Genomic DNA, 17583 nt, shown 5'->3' on the forward strand with positions numbered 1-17583 from the left:
AAATAAAGTGTGAACTCCTTTTTAAGTGGAACTATATTGTGCTCTCTACGTCCTGACAAAGTACAAAAACTGACATATACCAAGTGCTGAACAATGTTAAAGGTATGATATTATAAAGAGGGGAAAAACTGAAATCACTTTGAATATGAATAGATAACTGGAAATGAAACCTGTATTTCTAATCTTTACTTCTCTCCTGAGATTCAAGTATTTATAGGTCAAATATATGTATATCTACAAACATGACTAATAACTTACACCTGACAGGCCAAAAAGTTTTCCCATAGTCATTCCTACCTTTGTGTTTCATGTCTCTATTGAGTCATTGTTCTCTGGTTCCTTGAACTATAAAATAAGCCATTTTTTAGCTTTTCACACAGAGGTTGAACCCCTTTCACTTGTCAATATTTAGTAAACTCATTCTATGCTTCCCATCTGTAAACCAACATCAGAGTTAAAAATTGAAACCAGAGAATAGCATCAAGTGTCTCTGAAGTCACCTAAATTTTCCTTTTCCACACTGTTCCCTTGTTACCCTGTGCTCCACACATAGTGAACTTAGGTGATCACAATTCTACAATTTCTACATTATCATTCTTTATCTTGAGTTCTTCCTCTCCTCCTGAGTAGCTCTCTTTTGCCAACTTTGCTTCTAGGCACACCTGCTAAGACTGCTCCACTTCCAGAAGGTTTTCTGATTTCCTTCTTCTAAAATTGAGGCATCTTTCCCTTGAGTCCTGAAACAGTATAATACTGTTTGATAATTAGTAACTACCTCCTTTCATTATATTATGTGTATTCTGCATACTAGTATGTAACCAATTTTAAGGCAAGACCTATAACCTATATTTATGTTTCCCCATATTATCAATTATCATTTTCCATAAGATACACCATACAATTTACTGAACTTCCTTAAATGCATTCTTTTATTGTACTTTGAATTATTAATCTAAAGATATTCAAATTTTTGCTATTTTAAGATATTTAATGCAGATTTATTTGAATACTAAAACAAATTCTACACAAATATTTAAAAGGATCTTATCATTTAACAAATGTCATATAAGTGCTGCACCCAGATAATAAGATTGACAAAGTTCTGTATACATGGATCCTTTCCTACTTTCAGAAGTTAATATTTGACTTTCTTCTTACCAGGGTTCTTACTTAACCCAGTGAACACTCCACCACTAAAGATCAGTGCAGAGCGACACTGACATGATGTTTGAGAAATGGGTTTTGACAATTCTTCTGCTGCAGTTCTGCTGTGTCAGCTGTGGATTCTGTGGGAAGGACCTTGTGCGGCCCTGTGAAATGAGCCACTGGTTCAACCTGAAGATCATTCTTGAGGAACTCCTGCAGAGGGGACATGAAGTGACAATTTTGATTTCTTCATAGAATTACTTGTTTGACTATCTCAACACTTTTGCATTAGATTTTGAGTGATCTTTGTGTCAGGGAAGCGATAGGATGCAGAGAAAATAATAAATGAGTTTCTCAATGTAGCTGTGAATATTATGCCATCATTGTCACTCTGGCAATCAGCAAATTTATTTCAAAACTTCTTTCCTGATGTAACTGAACATTTTGAAGAAATCTGTCAGAAAGCAGTCTATAATGAGTCCCTCATGGAGAAGCTCCGGGAAACCAAGTATGATGTCATGGTTATAGACCCCATGGTTCCCTGTGGGGAGCTGGTAGCTGAGTTGCTTGGGATCCCTTTTGTGAACACAATAAGGCTGTCCATGGGCAACACTGTGGAGAGAGATACTGTGGGCATCTTCCTGTTCTGCCTTCCTACGTGCCTGTTTCCATGGGAGGACTAACAGACAGAATGACCTTTCTGGAAAGGGTTAAAAATGTGATGTTAACTTTGTTCTTTGACATCGTGCTCCAGCAATATGACTCTCAGTTTTGGAATCAATTTTACGGTGAGGCATTAGGTAAGGGACTCTGCTTCTCATGGCACACTAGTATCCAAAGACCCATAGGAAGTCAAAGAAAAGCCTGCGGAAATGTAAGGAGTACACTTTTCAAATCATTGATTTCCACATAAAACTCTGTAAATGATAACAATGAATGGTGTGTTAAACTCATTATAAGACAAGAATTCTGTTGCCATGATTGACCCTTTTCTTTCTTTCTGGTTGACCCTTTTCTTTCTTTCTGGTTGACCTTTTTCTTTCTTTCTTTCTTTCTTTCTTTCTTTCTTTCTTTCTTTCTTTCTTTCTTTCTTTCTTTCTTTCTTTCTTTCTTTCTTTCTTTCTCTCTTTCTCTCCTTCCTTCCTTCCTTCCTTCCTTCCGTCCTTCCTTCCTTCCTTCCTTCCTTCCTTCCTTCCTTCCTTCCTTCCTTCCTTCCTTCTTTCTTTCTTTCTTTCTTTCTTTCTTTCTTTCTTTCTTTCTTTCTTTCTTTTTTGCGGGGGAAGTGCTATTGGGACTGAACCCAGGGGTGTCTTATCACAGAGGTACAACCCCCTTCCTTCTCATTTTATTTTTAAATGTGTGTTGATCATCTTGCTAAATTGTTGAGGCTGTCCTTGAACTTGTGATCCTCCTGCCTCCCAGGGGATTAAATGTTATGCACTACCACCCTGAATGGTTACTCCTTCCTTATAATTATCAGACTGTTTTTTAAGACACCTTGAAACTTAATAGATTCTTATCAAAATAAGAAGTGAAAACCATATAAAAATCACTGTTAGTCCAAGGGAATAAATCTTTTCTTTTCCAGATATATTTATAGTATAAAAATACTTCCAAGTCATTGAACTTCACTTTGATATTCACCATCTTATTAGTTAAAAGGCAAAAAAAAAAAAAAGAAAAAAAAAAGAAAAATTGCAGTGTAAGACATAATAAGAAAACCTTGCAATATACAAGTAATAAACTGAAATGTGAGCTCATTTAAGAATGGAATTTAATCAGAATTTTGACTTTATCTGAATTTTGCTTCCTCAATTTTTGAGAATAGCTTCTTATTACTCTCAAATTCATACTATTCTCCACTTGGACCATTGTACTTACCATTTCTGTGCATCTCATAAATCAGATAGGAAAATTCAGTATGTCCTCTGAACGGCTTCACCATTGCTGGTCATAATGAAAAATGTTCTAGGGTGTTTTATACTTCAGGGAGTATAAAACAGAGAGTTGAAAACTTAAATAAAATACTCTAAAAGAGTTTATTTCTCAAGACATAACAAATGTAATTGATTTTTCACTTCACTGGTAATATTTATTGAACTTATTTTTAGTTGCTTACCTGTTTTCTAATGATTGATGTTCCTTTCTAATTTTCTTCTGAACCCATCAACTGAAGGCTTGCATTTCAACTGTGTTTGAGAACCATGAGGAAATACAAGCTTCCACACAAAAGATGATAATGGGTATTAAAACATAATAGCTAATTAAACTCCACAATTGTGTTAATTTGCTAGGGCTGCTAAACTAAGGACCAGAGACTGGTGACTTAATAATGTACTTTTATCCAGTTCTGGAGGCTACGAGTCTGATATCAAGGGCTGCAAGGGTGTCTTTTTCTTGGGGCTTCTCCCCTCTTGCAGATTCCTATCTTCCTGTGTCTGCACAAGGCCTTGCCTCTTCCATCTCTGTGCCTTGATGTGTTTTCCTTTTACAGAGGGATACCAGTCATATTGGATTAGGGCCTCACCCTTTAATTCACTTAACCTTCATCACCTCTAAAGACTACTTTTACTAAGAGTCAGGTTTCTCCAAGGGAATTTGAGAAAACACTACTGAGTCCATCACACTGATTTTCTTTTTCATATATACGTTGATTGGTGCTTTTTATTTATACAGAATGGTGGGTTTCATTGTGGCATATTTGTGTATACTTAAAAGTGTAATTTGATCAAGTTTACTCTCCAATACCTCCCCCACCTGCTCCTCTTCCTTCTCCTGGATCCCTTCCTCTATCTGTTGGTCTCTCTTCTACTCTCATGGCATTCCCTCCTCTTTTCCTTTTATTTTTCACTCCACCTTCTACATGTCAGAGAAAACAAATAATGCTTTCCTCTCTGAGTCTGACATAATTCACTCAGAATTATGGTTGGCAGTTCTACCCATTTTCCTTCAAATGACATAGTAAGTGTTTGGTTGATTCCATAATCAATTATGTTACAACTCAGCAATCATTTATACAAACTGTCAGAAATTAATCAAAGTTTAAATTAAAAAATATTTAAATAAATTTTCACTACTTAAGCATACTATTATTTATATTTTGTCAGATATTTCAAATTTTGAACTCTCAAATTCTAATGAATTGTTTGTGTTTTCTTTTGGATTTGCTACATAACAAACATCATTAGATAAATGATCACTTAGATCTTTGTTCACATGATTGTTTTCTTATGTAACTGCAGTAGTGTGGAAAGTTCTTGGATTGATATGTCCTTATATATCATTGAGTTTCTCTCATCCTGATCAGAATGCTTACAATATTTCAACACAAAAAGCTACATTTAATGTAACTTTTTAAAAGTTTTGTGCCTGATACTGTAAGAGATAAATTTACATTCATAATTACTAATAAGTTTCAACTTTCTGAATAATATTACTTTTATTTCTACAAATGGTCATAAGATTTTGCTCTCTACTTATGGGTAAAGTGGATAACAGTTTTAAAAAACATAAACTATCAATTCATTTTTAGAGAAAATTTTACTTTTCCTTATCTTCCATTAAAATATTACTGTATTCAGGTAACTAATCATCATGGGGTTATAGCAACTAAATTTTAGGTAGGGTTGATTTTTAGTATGGTAGTAATATGATTCCTATTTATAATAATGTCCTTTTCTAAATCACTTCAGTGATTTTGTTTTTCTTTGTTTGACTTTACTATTTCTCTTTTTAAGGTAAATGTATTTTTGTTATTAATTATAATAAATGCTATAACTGTTGCACATCCTATGTTTTTTTAAATATTTATTTATTTATTTATCTTATTTTTTATTTTTTTCATTGTGCTGGGGCTTGAACCCAGGGACTTCTGCATGTGAGGCAAGCATTCTATGAATTGAGCTATATTCCAAGCCCCCATTTATTTTAATCTATATAATTTTAATATGTTTTCTGAATAACTTATGATTTCTTTGTTGACAAAGGCTCTTTGAAAAGTGGTTGTAAATTTCTAAGTGTAAAGCAGGCTATGATTCAGTTCATGTGAAAGTAAACTTCTGTAGCAAAATATTTAAACCCCATATTGACATACTTCCATCCAATTATTTTTTAGGAGCGTTATTTTGTCAGAGTTGTTCTTAGTGTAAATGAGCTCACAGATTCAACTGTGTCAGTTTGCTGGCTCTGCTTGTGACTTTCTAGGGCTATTTCAGTTTCTGAACAATCAGTAATATTCTTTCTCAATCATGGTGGACTTTTAAATTTTACCAAAAATTTTATTAATGTTTGTCTTATGGGGTTCATTTCATGGAAAAATGAAAGATTAAAAAATTTAAGGTCACCCAGTTATAAGCATACAAGAAATTGGGAGGAGTAAACAGAAAGAAAATCCATGAAATAATTTTAGAATTAAAATGAATTCACATAGACAAAAGTTTCCTGTTAGAGATAACACTAGGTTAAAAATATCTAGGTATACTTTGGTCAAAAAATCTCTATCTAAAATACTAAAGTTTATAAAAATATAAATAAGTTGACAGAAAAATTTATTGCATATATAACTGTGAATTAATATGAGACTACATTATTAAAATAATTGATTTGTAGTACTTTCTTGGAAATTCATTATTATACTAATATTTTGATGTGTTTCTGATAATTAGAACATAACTGAATGAAAAATCTAATGTAAATTCCATGTCTTTCACATGAAACATTTTATACATTTTATTCTCTGAGTTATTTGTCATATTTTATTTTCACAACAGCTTTAAGTTTTCTATTTTTGATTTTTTCTATTACCAGTTATGTTATAGAGACTTTGGAACTGGTTCAAGTTCTCTCTATTGTTTCAAGGTATCTTTCTATTTGTGGGACTGTCAAACATTTCAGTCCATTACTTTAGAATGTACTGAGCACATAGCTCATTACGAATATATGTGCCTATTAAGTTAAAATGAACCACTTTTTCATTTCATGTTCTCAGTGTATACCCAGTTCTTTGATTACCTCATAAAACTATTTAGTTAGCTATCATTTGTATGCCAATGACCCCAAAATTTGCATTTTGGAGTAGACTGTCTCCCTTGTAATGCTCACCTCTAACTTCAACTGTCTATCACCATTTGGATGTTTAGTTGTATTTCAAAAATTAGCTGACACCAAACATGTTTTGGAAGTCTTCCCCATTTTATTCAATTAAACTCAGTTCCTCTAGTGACTCAGGTGAAAAATAACTGGGATCATTGTACATGCAACTCTTTTTGTCACAGTACATAAATATTCTGATTGGAGATACTATCATTTCTGTTCTCAAAATGTTTGTAGGATGACAGCATCATATCATCCATTGTTAATATTCTGGTTTATGCTACTCTGATATGTCACCTACCAGGAAACAATTGACTCTACAGTGTGAGGTGCAGTAAAAAAAATATACTACAAAACACCATAAATGCACGGAAATTATTTCTCCCTCATGTAACCTTCTGTATGAAGAAAGTAAATTCTAGTCACTAATTCATCCAGGAATCCAGAACTAATTATGTAATTGTTCTTACATGCATTGTGTTATTGTTCTTGCTCAAATAATTGGATTAGGTCATTTGTAGACTGGCCTGAAGGAAAATGAACTGAAATGGAGAATATACTTTTTACTCTTTAAAAAAATGCTCCAGACATTGTGCATATGAATTTTCTCACATGCCATTGGAAATAAGCTAATATCTAGATAGCCTAGAAGTCATCTGTACATGTCAGTCTAACTAACAGGTCACCTCAGAAACTGATAGCTGTCACTCTGGAAAGTTTTCTCTTGTCTACATCAATTACAGTAAGGTATGTAGCAATAAATTCAAGTTACCTCTAGGAGTTCTTTGAATTAAAAAGCATCTGTTTAGACTCACATATGATTTTAAAAAAATAGATGCAATCGATAACAATAATCACTTGGCAGCTCATTGTATAATTTATTAATTTTATATTACATAATTATCCAAAGTTTATCACTATTTATGTAAATAATATAATTATCAGAAAAGTAATGATGGTAAATTTTAATTCAATACTTTTATTCATAGTACTTAAGTATAACTTTTATAATGTCTTATGAAATTATTGGCCCAATTTGTGTACCTTTGTTTTCATTTTTCTTTGACTTTATGTGTGTAATTATGAATCACTGCTTTAAAAATTCAATTTTATCGAAACAATTAAGTCTTCCTAAAAATTTTGTCTGGAATTTGTGAACACAGACTTCACTTAGGGAATTAGTGATCAAGCCAGAATGAAGAACACAAGAAATAAACCACCCAGCGTTTGAAGTGCTAGGGATCAAACCCAGTCCCTTGTACAGCTAGGCTCTATCATTGAGGTACATCCCCAGCACAAAATAAGATACCTGTAAGGGATAAATACTTTGATGTGAAAGAAGTGGGAAAAAGTTCTGTTCCAATCTCTGGAAATTTCAATCTGAGAATATTTGGGACATCTTTCTTCATGATCAAATTAAAACGTTGGCTATGTGCCTTCACACATATCTTCAAACACTACTAAGTAATGCCTATTCAAAGAGACTTTTATCCCAGGCTCAATAGTTATTAATTACATGATAATTCTTACTAAGAAAATATTCTCATTTGAGTTTTTCTTTTCTCTCTGGCCAAACACATTTTTTTATGTGTAGAAAAGATTGACTTTATTTACAAATACTCATCCTTTTTCACAAAACTCCTAAACTTAATACTAGAATCTGCCTATTTCTAAAACCACCATATAAGTAAACACTAGTATAAGTATGTGATACTAATGTTATATGTCTATGTATCCCACATTTAAGGGGTGTGTATTGGGTGTGAATTAATCAGGAACTGTTTACTGAAAATATAATAACAAATCAATTTAAGTAATAGGATTTGATTCATAACAGAAGAAAGATTGAATTAGGTGTCGGTCCTTCAATGATATGTTTGAATGAGAATGCAGAAGCTGTAAGACAGAGATGTATTCCTGGATAAAAACTGAGACATTGTTGAGAGGTGACTTGAGTGAGGCTAATGTGCTGGAGTTAATCTATGTTCTATACTTAATTAGAGAGAAAAAAATAGTAATAACTTTCACAATCGTTGTAGTTAAATTTTTGTTTCCTTTAAAGTTATGAATCTATACTTGCATATCATCTCTTGTTCAGGGCCTCCAATCACTTTCTTGATTTTTTTTTTCTTCTCTCCCTTCCTTCTCTTCTCTCTCCTGTACCCCTTCTTTCCTTTCTTCCTACTTTCCTTTGTTCTTTCTTCCCTTTAACATAAACTTTGTAATTATTCTAGAGGTCTTAATTCTATTCCTTAATAGTTTATAAGTTATTCTGTGGTGCATTATTTGTTTTTTCTCAGCAAATATGTGTATTAACTTTCTCCACCATAATCTTTATTTTCTCCAGGAAGACCTACTACATTATGTGAGACTATGGGCAAAACTGAAATTTGGCTAATTCGGACATATTGGGATTTTGAATTTCCTCGTCCATACTTACCCAATTTTGAGTTTGTTGGAGGATTGCACTGCAAACCTGCCAAACCTTTACCTGAGGTAGGTCTATGATAATGAACATTGTCCCATTTTTCTTTAAAGTTAACAGCCCCAATAAACACATATGTTGATGAATCTCTTCAGTCTGTCATCTCCAATTATTTTCTTTATGGTAGGGGTCTTTTTTGACTTATATTAGGTCTTATGAAATTATTTGAGGATTTAGCCAAAAATAAAATAATTCCAGTGGTATACTAAAAATACCTGTACCTTTAGTGTGGATACTGAGCTCACACACAGGATGTAGAACTATGGTAATCACCAAGAAGACCACTTTGGTATTCCCAATGAATGAGGAAAGTCATTGCCAGGGACATTTTCAAAATGGTTGATAGAGAAGGATACCTTCATGAGAATTTCTTCTGAATTGCACAGGATTTTTGAATAAGAAGATCTATTAAGGGAAGATATGGAATAATGCAGCATTTCTAGATTTTAATCCTGGGTGTTACTGCATGATGGTAACCTTTAGTTTCAGAGGAAACAATTGGTGAAAAAAGTTCATGAAGTTTATGATGAGTTCAGTTTTTGGCCACCAGGGATTTTCATGTGATTTCTGAGAATTCTTTGTGTAGTACAAGGTCTCAGTGTAGGTAGAAAACATTAAAAATAGATTGACTGTCATCAACGTACAGAAACAGTAATAAAACTGAATGATTGCAGGGCAATGTCTGTAATCCCAGCAGCTCAGGAGGCTGAGTCAGGAGAATGACAAATTGAAGACAGTCTCAGCCTAAGGCCCTCACTTCTGCCCTACTGCCAACACAATACTGGACCTTCTCAGGCCTGAGCCTTCACTCCATGAGTTACTGGGAACAGCTAGCTGAACCCCCATCTCTCCCTCCTTCTTGGTCATGCAAAACAGTCCTTGGGCTGTGGCAGCACTTGGTCACTCAGACACCTCAGCAACCAGGCAAGAGGGAGCACAGAATCTCAGTTCCTGAGCAGTGGCTGCCCCAAGTGTTTCCTCCCAGCTACACCAAGGAGCCTCAGCCCTGACCCTGGAAGATGTGGGAGGCAGCCTGGGGCCATATGGAATTCCCTTAAAGAAAAGTATTGTGAAGAAGCATTGAGAGAAGACAAGTTTTCTCAAACACTGTGCCTGAGAAGATGGATACAAGAGAAAATTTCATGTCAAAATTACTTAACAATAATTAAAATACAAAATATGTCCCTGCCAGTGTATGTGAAATCATACCAGAGATGAGATCCAATTTCGAGGAGGGGGCCAACCCTGCTCATGTCCCTTAGAGATGTTCTCTGGGAGGAAAGAGGGATACATGGTCATTTTTCCTCCCATTTACATGGTGAAGCTCGCATGTACCTTCTGACTGCCAGCATTCCTCGTGTGGTCAAAATAAAGCCAATCATTATTTAGAGAGAGAGAGAGAGAGACTCAATGATATCATTATTTTCTATAAGCATGATCAGTATTTGTTTTTTGAGTGAAAAATAAAACTGTATACCAAATTCCAAAGTTTTCAGTGAATAAATTTGCAATGCCAGAAATATTGGACAGAAATAAGTTTTAAGAAAGGAAAGAATCTATTAAATCACTTTGGTAAGACAATTGTTAATTATTAATAGTGGTGAATGAGGAGACAAAAATTTTTTTTATCTGGTTTATACCCCATGACTATAATCTCCTCAGTATGCTGAAGGTCAAATGGAGAACCCAGGGGAGTTCCTGATTTCTGTTTAACATAAATAAAGCATACTTAAGTTTAAAATTTTATTTCAATATTATAATGTGCTTCACTTAGCAGACAAGTTTATGGATGCAGAGAAGCTTTGCTGATTACTGCCAGTACAGGAGTTAACAAAATAATAACTAAATAAGCATACTAAGAGAGAGATAACCCACCCATGATCACTAGATAATACCCTACCATACTATTCATCTTTTTTTCCCTCCCCTTTCACAAGTATAATTACACACAAAAAAAACTTAGACATAGTTAGCAATAGTTTGCAAGAAGAAGTGATAGGAACTCAATTCCAAACTCAGATTACCTATTGATACAGACTTTAAGGTGTATCACTACCAATCACAGCTTTTATACATGATGAATAAATTATGCTAGTCACTAGATAAATAGAATAAAGAAGTAGTGGACATGTAAAGATAGAAAGAGCCTGCACCTATGTAAAGACAAATACGAGGCTCTTCCCAAATTGCCCTCAACTCCTCATAAAAGCTGCAAAGAATTTTCGTCTCTTATCTTACCTGTAAAGGCCAGGTGGCTGACCCAAAAGCAAACTTTGCTGGCACAAAAGCAAACTTAAAGATAATAATAACCCTCCTGTCGGAGGTCAGGGTGACCCACAACTTAAAATGACATGCTTTGTATACAATTTTATATGTTAGCCAATCAAAAAGAACACTGTAAAACTGTTTGCCTTTCATTATAAAAAGCCTGCTGAACCAGGGCTCGGGGCCTCTTAGCCTCACCGGTTACTGAGCGTGCGGAGAACCAGGCTAGAGCTTGCTAATAAATGACTCTTTGTTGCTTGCATTGATCGTGGTCTCTGGTGGTCTTTGTGGGGTCTCGAGCCGCTGGGCACAACAGACATACTTAAATTAAAAATACAAATCAGCATGGTGGTGTGTGTGTGTATGTGTGTTTGTGCACTTTGGTTTGCTGGATAAAGACTTATTTATGAGAAAACATTTATTAGGACCTCAGAAACTCTCCTGACATTAAGCAAGCTGGAAATTACAGTGCACTTCCACTCAACACATTGTCCCTCCCCTCAATATTTACTAGCCATGAACTGAGAAATAGAGTGATACCAGAATGACCACAAATAGTTGCAAATATAGAACTTACCTTTAGAAGGTGGCATTCACATAGATTATTATGTAAAAGTTTCCAGTCCTGGACTTTGCAGTTCACAATTTGCAAATCTGTAACTAGGGACTCAGGGAATTTCATTTGTGTTGGAATTTGTACTTTACTACCACTCTAAGTCTCAAATTAAATGTACCATCTTATAAACGTTATTAGTATTATAGCAGGCAATGAACTGTGGTATCTATTTCTAAAATATTTCACTATATACCACATTTTTGAGAAATTTCTTCTTAGCCCTATTAATCAGGAAAGTGGATTCTTCTGAAAAATTATCTTGAAAGCTAGTCTCACAGGAAGGTACATTTATGGATGTAACAGGCATATTGATAAATTTAAAAGTCTAGGTATGGATCCTTTCTTGAGCTTCCTGCCGTGAAATATATTTATAAGTTTGTAGACAACTCTGTTGGTTGGGAAAATGATACCTTGAGAGTAACAGTTCCACCAACCATGAGAAGAGCAGCCATCATTGCCTGTTTGTTTCTGTGGTGATTTGATTCATATTATACTTGCAATCACTTATGATATATTTTAGCCTTAAGTTTCAGGGACATACTTCCTTTCAAATAGATAGGTAGTTATGGGTAGAAGAAAAGTCTAATAATTTCTCTGACATTACTTTTTACTTTTTCTACTTAAAAGTATAGACGAACATGTTTTTCCTTATGATGCTGCACTTGTTAATAGAAAGAATGTTTGTCTACAGGAAATGGAAGACTTCAACCAGAGCTCAGGTGAAGATGGTGTTCTTGTGTTTTCTCTGGGGTTTTTGATCAAAAACCTCACAGAAGAAAAGGCCAATTTCATTGCCTCAGCCCTTGCACAGCTTCCATAGAAGGTTGGTACAATCTGAAACCCTGGTCCTCAGCATCTTACTAATGGGGCAGAGAGTATACCTAATCCCATTCTTTCCAGATGGACATTGGTACTCATAAACATTAAGCATAACTGACACCAGTATTAAGTAAACATTTATATAACAATGAAATCTTCTACTTAGGTACATTTGATCACTTGCCTACAAGCTTTTCTTTGGGAATTCACTTGGTAATCATTGATTTTTAATAGAATAGAAGTGCAAATATTTGTCCATTTGTAACATTTTGGCTTGCATGGACTACTCTCAGTTCTGAAATATGTTAGCTCCATGGTCCAGGAAAAGAGAACAATTATACACAGAGTAGAGAAAAATCATGCTAAAAATGTACCTCAAATTTCTGAGTTTTTGAAAACTCTTATCAAAGTGTAATTGCTTTACAAGTAGAAGATTAGATTAACTTATTCTTTCCAAACTCAGTATTCTACAGTTAAAAACAAAAACATAATATATTGTCAAGCAATATGCATTTGTAATTTGTTAATCAATTAACCTTGATTTTTATAATTAGAAGTCTGTATTCTATTCTCTAATATTCCTGTTCTTTAACCACCTGGTACTCCTTACATTTATAGTTAAATTACATAGGATGGTACAAAGGTACCTATGCTAATTAGGCATGATAGAACTTCTGCTTTTTATTTCTAAACTCATCTCTTAAAATTTGCCTTAACCCCCAGGATTAAAGTATATATAAAAATGATTAAAATCCTAATTTAAACACTTTATTGAAAAGGGGAATGTAAGAAAATTCTCATCTAATCCCCATTCAAAATATTAAAGAAATAAGACATTGCTGGGGGGTGGGGGAGAGAGAGGAAAAGAAAAGAAAGAAGAAAGTAGAGAAGAAGAACGGAAGGAGGAAGGGAGGAAGGAAAGCTGGTAAGAAAATACCATCATTAAAAATAAAGACTAAAAACCTAACGGTAACTACATTTTGGAAAAAAAAATTACATTGGCAACATGAGAGAAGAATGAAATAAACAGGTTTGCACAGAATTTGCGTTTCTCTTATTGTTTTTAACCTCCATGTTCTGATTTTTTAGACTAGTCCTATTTATTTTGTTTCTTTATTTAAAGAATCACTTCCAATAATTTTAAAGTGATAAACCTCAAAATACGTATACTATTCTTAATAGACTTTGAGTAGAAGCCTTTACAGATAGACATGAGCAGTCCTTATGTATACCTTAATGTTTACAAGCTTCAAACTCTTTCTCTATGCTCGCTCTCAGCTGGCACCTACAATATGCAGGAACCTGATTCCTTAATAAGCCTACAGACTTAACACAGCCTCACTTGTGTACTTGCAATATTATAGCATTGTCTTTCACAGGTCTTATGGAGATACAAAGGAAAGAAGCCAGCCACACTAGGAGCCAATACTCGGATTTTTGATTGGCTACCTCAGAATGACCTTCTTGGTAAGACTGTGGAAAAAGAAAGGCTATACAATTGGGTAACAGAAAAGTTAACTAATTGTTTGTGACAGTTTGTTGTCACAAAACACTTTTTTAAATAACTGAAAATGCATTTAATATTTGTAATAATCCAATATTTCCACATTTAACTTCTAGTTTTAAAGCAGATGTAATTAAACAATTGGCCATTAATTTCATAGACTCTTGCTGCCCCTAGTTCTGTTAAGACTCTCCTCACATTTCAAGATTCAGTCCCAGCTCTGATAACATCTCCTAAGTATTGCCTTCCCAGAAGATTAAGGAGTTTATTCTCTTTCTAGGATCACAGTTTTCTAGGGTAGCATTGTGTAACCTGGTTAGCTTTTCAAAAAAAAAAAAAAAAATGTTGCCTTCTTCAGTGACATATGTACCGTAACTTGTGGTCCCTCCATCTTGCAAATTTTGACAATATATTAGCTTGAAATTCACTCATGCTTCTCACTCTATCCCCAAACTAGGTCATCCTAAAACCAAAGCTTTTATCACTCATGGTGGAACTAATGGAATCTATGAAGCTATTTATCATGGGATCCCTATGGTGGGAATCCCCATGTTTGCTGATCAACCTGATAACATCGCTCACATGAAGGCCAAGGGAGCAGCTGAGGAGGTGAACTTCAACACAATGACAAGTGCGGATTTGCTCAGTGCGTTGAGAACAGTCATTTATCAGCCTTCGTGAGTACTGCTACTTTTAAAGTCTTCTCTGCCAGTGATTGTGTTAACGGTAATCCTAGGAAAGTTCCACTACCTCATCACTTTGTAAAAGGTTTAATTTCAAATAATATAGTTTTACTAATGTAAAACCATTTATTTCATTCCCAACTGGTAAAATGATTTCCTGAAATGAAAATAAAACAAGAACAACAGCAACAAAACCTGACTTCAAAAAATCTACCAATGTTTTCCAAAATAAGCACCATAAAATAGAAGTACTTACATTGTTTTTCTGGGTTATCTGTGTAATTTCATGAATAAATATTTAAATATCATAAACCATTTATTAATTACATAATAGAAGCAATAATGTTCCCAATATTAAACATTCAAAATAACTACCAATAGTCAGTTTTAAAGTGTTTTTAAACACTGCTCTTACGTAATAGTTATTTCTGAATTATTTATAATCTTCAGGACGTTAAGGACATCATAATATATGGAATAGCTAGGGGTTATGAATTTCAATAATTCTTAGTATGATTATTTTTTCCCTGTAAATGTTGATCTTGATATCTAATCGATTACATTCTTACTAGGATGTTATTGACTGATAATTTGGTTCATTTTATTACACATGAAAGTAGATAGTTTTATGATTCTTTTTACCTGTAATGTATACCATGTCCATTGAGTTTTATTCTTGACTTTCAAATTATTGATGCAAGAAAACAGAATTATTAATACTCATAGAAATTTCCAGGTAAATACTAACAGTTGCCTATTTTAAATATATTTACACAAACCTTCAACCTAATGCTACCTCTGAGATTATCTGAAAATACATGGGTGGTATGGTGTAGGGAATAAGTATGGATTTTTGGTATTCCACTGTCTTATTCCAGAAAACAATTTAGAAGCATAAAAAGTTACATTGTAATATATAAATTATAGTAATTTTAATTATTCAAAATATTTTATCATAGTTATAAAACAGCACATTTAAATATGAAATAATACATTTATGAACACAGTCCTTGATTATTCTCTTATTTATTTAAAAATACCATTTAACTGCATTCATATGTATACATTTATGTATAAAATCTATGTATAATCCAAATTTATACTCACTGTGTAAAAAGTGAAATTCTTAAAAAAAATTTTGATTTGCAGGAAAAGATTTTGATAGCAACTACACTTTGCCTAAAATGCAATAGAATTACCATGTGAAACTATTATCTTGACCTTACCCATAGTTCAATGCAGGTGAATGGCAGCATGACTCTTCTTCATTGTACACAAAGAGTGTTTATTGGTAATCTCACACTGCTGGATCTAGTGTATGGTAGTCACTTGTGAATGATGAGTACACTCCCTTTCCCTGATCCTGAAAATGTCTTGTCAGCACCAAAATATACCATCACAAACCACATACTTTCTCTCATCCCCATGAAGTCAGTCTGGAGCTTTTACTCATGACTTAAACCAATGTGAAATCAATTAATTCTGGCCAGGCTACTAGGAAACTTCAAATGAAGACATACCTTACCTTTCAAATACATAGACTTCTAACCAGTTGTGTTTGAGAAATGATTAGAGCTTTTTTTAACAATGACACTTGCTATTACAGTGCCCTGTTGATTAGGGAATCTGTTTCTAGGGAGTCATATTTATTACTTTCAAGAACTCAATGCACTTATATATGCTGCTTTATAAATTTCCCTAGTGTTTTCCTTTGGTCCTGACATGGCCAATAAAACATTGTCATTTTCATCACAAATATGCAAATGTGTGCAAAGGAGTAATCACCACACTGCAAAGATCTCAACACTGTAAAATGAGTTCTAAATGTTTATGAGCAGTTCCCTGTATTTATCATTTGAACTAGTTAGATGTTAGTGGCCATGAGTTTTAAATGATATTATCTAATAATATTGGGTCAATCACATCTTGATCTTAAAATCCTCACATAAAATCAATATTTTCATTGAAAATTTAGACTGTAGATTCAACAATATTTCATTTCTTTCTAGGTCTACATTTCTATTTCTAGCAACCACACTGTGTTAAGAGTCTATCACATCTACTCTTTTATGACTCTTAAAACCCTGGGCGACTGACTAAGTTCATGCAAGACAAACTTTTTCTCAACATGTCTATGGGTTTTGACTTGTATAACACATTGTAAAATATTTGGCTCGTGTAACATTGAATTTATCTTCAGTAAAAAACGAAAATGAAAACATATTTTCATGCATTTGATTTTTAGTTATAAAGAGAATGCCATGAGGTTATCAAGAATTCACCATGATCAGCCTATAAAGCCCCTGGACAGAGCAGTCTTCTGGATCGAGTTTGTCATGCGCCACAAAGGAGCCAAGCACCTCAGGCCAGCCTCCCATGACCTCACCTGGTTCCAGTACCACTCTTTAGATGTGATTGGGTTCTTGCTGGCCTGTGTGGCAACTGTTATATTCACGGTCACAAAATGTTGTTTGTTTTCTTGTCAAAAGATTGGTAAGACAGGAAAGAAGAAAAAGAGGGAATAGATGAAGAAAAAGAGGGAACAGACTTTTCTAAGCTTGGCAAAGTCCTGAATGGGGAAATCCTATTAACTCCATCCTTCAAGAGATGACTGACAACCCATCTGCATGCTGTGTTCAGATATCCCAATCTGGCTTGGAGGAGTAGTTCAGTAGTTCAGTTGATTGCGTGCTTGCCTCGGATGCAGTGGGTTCAATCCACAGTTCCACAAAAAAAAAAAAAAAAAAAAAAAAAAACGAAACAAAACAAACCAAAATCCCAGTCCTTTGACTTGGTCTAGGGAAAAGCCCAGAGTTCAATGGGATCATAAACTAGTGAGTGTGTTCCATTCTTTCTTTCCCAGGTGGCTTTAACATTTTCCTCTCACTTTACTGACACACGAGCACTACTAAGCCTGCATATGTCCTTCTCATAAGATAATTTAAAAATGTTACATCAAATTATTTGCTGACTA

At 34.1% G+C, this 17583-nt stretch overlaps 1 long non-coding RNA gene and 1 pseudogene across 3 annotated transcripts; one reads left to right on the forward strand and one right to left on the reverse strand.

The window, feature by feature from the left end:
- Positions 1–602: 602 nt before the first annotated feature.
- Positions 603–11625, reverse strand: LOC306669160. 2 transcript variants are annotated; one of them, XR_013766044.1, is made up of 3 exons: positions 11565–11623; positions 9932–9993; positions 603–737 (listed from the first exon to the last, which is right to left on the reverse strand). It is a non-coding gene; the product is annotated as an uncharacterized lncRNA (long non-coding RNA). The 2 variants fall into 2 exon arrangements; XR_013766045.1 differs by lacking the exon at positions 603–737 and adding an exon at positions 3070–3335 and having other exon boundaries at positions 11565–11625.
- LOC306669154 (UDP-glucuronosyltransferase 2A3-like) lies at positions 1215–17151 on the forward strand (annotated as a pseudogene). The gene is made up of 6 exons (XR_013766756.1): positions 1215–1946; positions 8585–8733; positions 12295–12426; positions 13802–13889; positions 14384–14603; positions 16855–17151. The product of XR_013766756.1 is annotated as a UDP-glucuronosyltransferase 2A3-like (transcript).
- The last annotated feature ends 432 nt before the right edge of the window (positions 17152–17583 follow it).

This window comes from Sciurus vulgaris, assembly GCF_902686455.1.
Source record: "Sciurus vulgaris genome assembly, chromosome: 9".
Taxonomy (NCBI): Eukaryota; Metazoa; Chordata; class Mammalia; order Rodentia; family Sciuridae; genus Sciurus; species Sciurus vulgaris.